Genomic DNA, 7,414 nt, shown 5'->3' on the forward strand with positions numbered 1-7,414 from the left:
AAGATTCACTGCATATGTAAATCAGACTGTACATTATCATGGATTTGATGTTCAGAAAGATTTTAGGTGTTAGGAGAGAGGGGGCTAAATTGGAGGGATAGGCACACTGAAAATAATAGGCTCTGTACAGTTTCTGATCTGTAATTCATATTTTGTGATGTTTGAAATATACCGAACAAAAATATAAATGCAACATGTAAAGTGTTGGTCCCCTGTTTCATGAGCTGATTTTAAAGATCACCAGAAATGTTCCATACTCACAAAAAAAAGCTTATTTCTCTCGTATTGTTTACAAATGTTTTCATCCCTGTTAGTGAGCATTTCCCCTTTGCCAAGATATCCATCCACCTGACAAGTGTGACATATCAACAAGTTAATTAAACTGCATGATCATTACAAAGGTGCACCTTGTGCTGGGGGCATTAAAATGTGCATTTTTGTCACATAACACAATGCCACAGCTGACTGCAGGAATGTCCACCAGAGTTGCTGCCAGAGAATGGAATGTTCAATTCTCTACCATAAGCCGCCTCTAAATTTGGCGTTACGTCCAGCCGGCCTCACAACCGCCAGCCCAGGACCTCCACATCCAACGACTTCACCTGCGGGATCATCTGAGACCAGTCACCCGGACAGCTGATGAAACAGGAGTATTTCTGTCTGGAATAAAGCCCTTTTGTGTAGAAAAACTCATTCTGGTTGGGTGGGCCAAATATGAATCCCAGGCCCACCAATGGCTGCTCTCCTGTCCACTCTTGTAAAATCCATAGATTTATGCCATAGACCTAATTCATTATTTCAATATACTGATTTCCTTATATGAACTGAAACTCTGTAAAATCATTGAAGTTGTTGCATGTTGTGTTTTATATATTTTTTTCAGTACAATTAAGTCAGTTTTCAGATAAGAACGAGTGCCCTTGTAGGTCTACTGTGATAGGCTACAATCTTGATGGCCTGCTATGCATATGGTTCAGGGCTAATGGAATGACATGTGAGGACTACCTGAAGACTGGAATGTGTGACTTTGGGGTCATAGGGTCAAATGAGTATGTAGGATGACTGTTATGCATTAATGCAGAGGGTGTTGAGCTTATATGATGCTCTACTGGGTCTAATCTAGGCTTTATAAGCCTTTCCACCCACTCAGAAATATTTATTATAGTATGGAAATTGTTATTGCGTATATGAAACACCATTAGCAGAAGGTGGGGCATCTTAATCATCAGGTAACTAATACTGGGGAAGAAAACTGCTTCATTTATTTCCTCTATATTGATCTGGCCTTGTGGCCTGTGATGACTGTGTTGACCTGGCCTTATTGCCTGTGATGACTGTGTTGACCTGGCCTTGTGGCCTGTGATGACTGTGTTGACCTGGCCTTATCGCCTGTGATGACTGTGTTGACCTGGCCTGTGATGACTGTGTTGACCTGGCCTTGTGGCCTGTGATGACTGTGTTGACCTGGCCTTGTGGCCTGTGATAACTGTGTTGACCTGGCCTGTGATAACTGTGTTGACCTGGCCTTGTGGCCTGTGATGACTGTGTTGACCTGGCCTTGTGGCCTGTGATAACTGTGTTGACCTGGCCTGTGATGACTGTGTTGACCTGGCCTTGTGGCCTGTGATGACTGTGTTGACCTGGCCTTGTGGCCTGTGATGACTGTGTTGACCTGGCCTTGTGGCCTGTGATAACTGTGTTGACCTGGCCTGTGATGACTGTGTTGACCTGGCCTTGTGGCCTGTGATGACTGTGTTGACCTGGCCTTGTGGCCTGTGATAACTGTGTTGACCTGGCCTGTGATGACTGTGTTGACCTGGCCTTATCGCCTGTGATGACTGTGTTGACCTGGCCTTGTGGCCTGTGATGACTGTGTTGACCTGGCCTTGTGGCCTGTGATAACTGTGTTGACCTGGCCTTGTGGCCTGTGATAACTGTGTTGACCTGGCCTGTGATGACTGTGTTGACCTGGCCTTATCGCCTGTGATGACTGTGTTGACCTGGCCTTGTGGCCTGTGATGACTGTGTTGACCTGGCCTTGTGGCCTGTGATAACTGTGTTGACCTGGCCTGTGATGACTGTGTTGACCTGGCCTTATCGCCTGTGATAACTGTGTTGACCTGGCCTTGTGGCCTTTGAGCCATTTCAGTGTCACAGGTGGAACGTGCGCTCGTTTGGGGGGATCCCTGGGCGCGTCCATGCACGTCTCGCCACGGGCTCGGCTGCCCGTGCACCCGTCGCAGTAAGGAAAGACCGATCCCCTTCTAACAGAGCGATGCTTTAATCTGAAGCGTTTAAACTGTCATTCCAAATCGTCTGGACCTCGTGATTACCGGCACAAGAGGAATTATATATTTAGCTTTATGTCCGCCGTGATTTCTACCCCCCCCATTTTTTTTTTATCTTAAGTGATTGGTACCCTCAATGGTTCCTATCTCTGAGGAGTTGACCTCATCCCCTGGGAACACTGTAATCAAGGATCTCAGAACAGCGAGGGTGTGATGGGGCTGGGGTATCATAAATGACAATGTTCTGTGTTCCTATGCTAATATGACCCCTACTACAGCACATACATTAATACATTCATAAGTAAATGGCTAAGGCTATATTTGAAAATGTATGGAGGTGTTCAGTTCAGTCCCCCACTCTCACAAACACCCTTTTGTTACAGTATGTATGGTACAGTGGGGCAAAAAAGTATTTAGTCAGCCACAAATTGTGCAAGTTCTCACACTTAAAAAGATGAGAGAGGCCTGTAATTTTCATCATAGGTACACTTCAACTATGACAGAAAAAATGAGAAAACAAATCCAGAAAATCACATTTGTAGGATTTTTTATGATTTAATTTGCAAATTATGGTGGAAAATAAGTATTTGGTCACCTACAAGCAAGCAAGATTTCTGGCTCTCACAGACCTGTATAAAAGACACCTGTCCACAACCTCAAACAGTCACACTCCAAACTCCACTATGGCCAAGACCAAAGAGCTGTCAAAGGACATCAGAAACAAAATTGTAGACCTGCACCAGACTGGGAAGACTGAATCTGCAACAGGTAAGCAGCTTGGTTTGAAGAAATCAACTGTGGGAGCAATTATTAGGAAATGGAAGACATACAAGACCACTGATAATCTCCCTCGATCTGGGGCTCCACGCAAGATCTCACCCCGTGGGGTCAAAATGATCAGAAGAACGGTGAGCAAAAATCCCAGAACCACACGGGGGGACCTAGTGAATGACCTGCAGAGAGCTAGGACCAAAGTAACAAAGCCTACCATCAGCAAGGGCATTGAAGATGAAACGTGGTTGGGTCTTTCAGCATGACAATTATTCCAAACACACCGCCCGTGCAACGAAGGAGTGGCTTCGTAAGAAGCATTTCAAGGTTCTGGAGTGGCCTAGCCAGTCTCCAGATCTCAACGCCATAGAAAGTCTTTGGAGGGAGTTGAAAGTCCGTGTTGCCCAGCAACAGCCCCAAAACATCACTGCTCTAGAGGAGATCTGCATGGAGGAATGGGTCAAAATATCAGCAACAGTGTGTGAAAACCTTGTGAAGACTTCCAGAAAACGTTTGACCTCTGTCCATTGCCAACAAAGGGTATATAACAAAGTATTGAGATAAACTTTTGTTATTGACCAAATACTTATTTTCCACCATAATTTGCAAATAAATTCATTAAAAATCCTACAATGTGATTTTCTGGATTTTTTTTCCTTGTTTTGTCTGTCATAGTTGACGTGTACCTATTATGAAAATTATAGGCCTCATCTTTTTAAGTGGGAGAACTTGCACAATTGGTGGCTGACTAAATACTTTTTTGCCCCACTGTATATAGTTTATAATGTTACAGCCCACCCATAGCAAGGCTTCACCAGTTTGAGAGAGCAAAACATGTTGATAGTTGAAGTTGCTGCAAGACCTATTATTGCATTGACCATCTTCTTGACTTTTTTGACCTTGTGAATGACCTCTCACTTGTGGCTTTGTCTCTATGTACATAAAGACATGTGCGAGGCCTGTCGTGGCCGTTAGTGCTCTTAAAGCGTCAACATGTCAGTTGATTCAACAGCCTATTTTATGATTGAGAATGTACCTGCCGTTCTTCCGGACTGTGATGAAATTTTGAAGGCCAACTTGCAAACAGGTGATACCTGTTAATTACAACACTAACTTGTGCTACAACCGTTTATTGGACACATTGCTAGTGTCAATGTGTATGTTGACTCTAGTTGTCCCATCTCTAACAGACAGCCCAGCATCTTTACTCCAAGACTGTTTTTTACCCTCCTAAAAGATCAAGTGAATCAATACTACCTCCTAACCCATCCCAAAAGTCCCTCAAAAGATGCCTCAGCACACAGTCCACCACTTGACTCCAATCCTTAGGTCGCTCAAACTCTAACCGATGCTGAGATATCCTCTGAGATATCCTGAGCTAAACTAATACATGGTAATTCCCTTATAAAAAAAGAAATGATCATTTTCTTTCCAAAGGCCACAGATAAAACAGGAAGTTGGTTAATCTGAAACCTGATCCGGCAGGAAGGAAGGAGTCAGGAACCAGCGTTGAGATCTTTCACCAATCATATTCATCACAGCCGGTCGGCCCGGGCAGGCTCAGACTCATTAGGTCACTGCACTTAACTAAACATCTTTCCCATAAAATAAATGCTTCCAGGTTACTCTGCCTTGCCCAGGTTGCCTCTTCACCCTGCCTCGCCTCAACAGCCCATCTGATCTCAATTACCTCAGTGAGTTGGTTGGTGGTGGTGGAGTGATCAGACCTGGGTTCAAATAGGGTTTTAAATCTGTCAAATACTTTGAGCGATCGCTTTAACCTGCCTTGGGTGACAGTCAGATGCAACAGGGTTTGTGGGTTGGACTGTTGACTTTTCTTCTGGTTCCATTGCAATAGGCAAGCTCAATCAAGCACAGATAAAGTATTTTAAATCTTTTGGAATAGTATTTGAACCCAGGTTTGACTGGTGGTGGCGTAGTGATACCGGACCCCTAGTCTTGACTCAAGGCCATGGCAACTGGTGAGACGCCGAGCCGTACCCGGACACAGATCTACCTGCTCTCTATCCCTCTCATTTAGAATACAAGGGTTGTGTCCCAAATGACATCCTATTCCCTATATAGTGCAAAGGGCTCTGGTCAAAAGTAGTGCAACATATAAGGATCTGGGACATCGCCAATAGGGCAAGAGGAGGGGAAAGCGTTATTGAATAATTGGTTCCTGATGCTTTCCGCCCCTTTCCTTTGTAATATTAATGACCAAATAGTTTTCCTAGTGCACTACTTTTGACCACAGAGAATAGGGAATATGGTTCCTGCCCAGTGCCATTTGAGACACATGGTTGATGTTGTTGGAGGAAGTAGGGCCTAGGGTATAGGAAGAAGTCCTATTTGATGGGTTTAACTGTCATTTTGTGGGAGGAGGAGATCAGACAGTTGGTGAGGAGTTCCAGTTCCAGAGGATGTAGAATTGTTTTATTTTTAGGACTGGAGGATCTCAGAAGCCTTGGGGCCCATCCCAAATGGCACCTAATGAACCCTAGTTAAATGTAGTACACTATGAAGGGAATATGGTGCCATTTGGGACACAGGCCATCTGAAGATCTAGGCTCAGGCTGCTATAGAAGTATTTGTGGCACCGGCTAGCGGATTAATGTTCTGGAGCATGTAATTTCTTCATAGGTCACATGCGAAAAGTCAATCAGCAAACAGGAAAGACCAGAAAGCAGAAATCTGCAGAACATGTGTTCTGCTCCGATTGGTGTCTAACAGAGATGTTTTCTGTTGGCTTATTTCAGATCTGATTAAAGATACGTTGCAGGTAAAACGTCTGAGACTGGGATTCCTCTGTTACACCGTCTCGCTCTCTCTAACTCCCCCCCCTCTCTCACCTGTGCAGGTTGAATTTACCCAGGTATCCACTTGCCATGGAACCTGCCAGTGTCAAACTGGATGTAGGCTAGGCTACAGACGACATGCTTCAGATCGGGAATTGATTTTATATCCATTGTGAACACACTTTTTTTTCTATCACCCTCTCTTCTTCATTCGCCCACTTACAGTGCCTTGCGAAAGTATTCGACCCCCTTGAACTTTGCGACCTTTTGCCACATTTCAGGCTTCAAACGTAAAGATATAAAACTGTATTTTTTTGTGAAGAATCAACAACAAGTGGGACACAATCATGAAGTGGAACGACATTTATTGGATATTTCAAACTTTTTTAACAAATCAAAAACTGAAAAATTGGGCGTGCAAAATTATTCAGCCCCCTCAAGTTAATACTTTGTAGCGCCACCTTTTCCTGCGATTACAGCTGTAAGTCGCTTGGGGTATGTCTCTATCAGTTTAACACATCGAGAGACTGAATTTTTTCCCCATTCCTCCTTGCAAAACAGCTCGAGCTCAGTGAGGTTGGATGGAGAGCATTTGTGAACAACAGTTTTCAGTTCTTTCCACAGATTCTCGATTGGATTCAGGTCTGGACTTTGACTTGGCCATTCTAACACCTGGATATGTTTATTTTTGAACCAGTATATTTTGCTTTATGTTTTGGATCATTGTCTTGTTGGAAGACAAATCTCCGTCCCAGTCTCAGGTCTTTCGCAGACTCCATCAGGTTTTCTTACAGAATGGTCCTGTATTTGGCTCCATCCATCTTCCCATCAATTTGAACCATCTTCCCTGTCCCTGCTGAAGAAAAGCAGGCCCAAACCATGATGCTGCCACCACCATGTTTGACAGTGGAGATGGTGTGTTGTGGTTGATGAGCTGTGTTGCTTTTACGCCAAACATAACGTTTTGCATTGTTGCCAAAAAGTTCAATTTTGGTTTCATCTGACCAGGTGGCTTGTGGCAAAATTTAAATGACACTTTTTATGGATATCTTTAAGAAATGGCTTTCTTCTTGCCACTCTTCCATAAAGGCCAGATTTGTGCAATATACGACTGATTGTTGTCCTATGGACAGAGTCTCCCACCTCAGCTGTAGATCTCTGCCGTTCATCCAGAGTGATCATGGGCCTCTTGGCTGCATCTCTGATCAGTCTTCTCCTTGTATGAGCTGAAAGTTTAGAGGGACGGCCAGGTCTTGGTAGATTTGCAGTGGTCTGATACTCCTTCCATTTCAATATTATCGCTTGCACAGTGCTCCTTGGGATGTTTAAAGCTTGGGAAATCTTTTTGTATCCAAATCCGGCTTTAAACTTCTTCTCGGACCTGCCTGGTGTGTTCCTTGTTCTTCATGATGCTCTCTGCGCTTTTAACGGACCTCTGAGACTATCACAGTGCAGGTGCATTTATACGGAGACTTGACTACACACAGGTGGATTGTATTTATCATCATTAGTCATTTAGGTCAACAGTGGATCATTCAGAGATCCTCACTGAACTTC

This window comes from Oncorhynchus masou, chromosome 11 (genome assembly GCF_036934945.1).
Source record: "Oncorhynchus masou masou isolate Uvic2021 chromosome 11, UVic_Omas_1.1, whole genome shotgun sequence".
Lineage (NCBI taxonomy): Eukaryota > Metazoa > Chordata > Actinopteri > Salmoniformes > Salmonidae > Oncorhynchus > Oncorhynchus masou.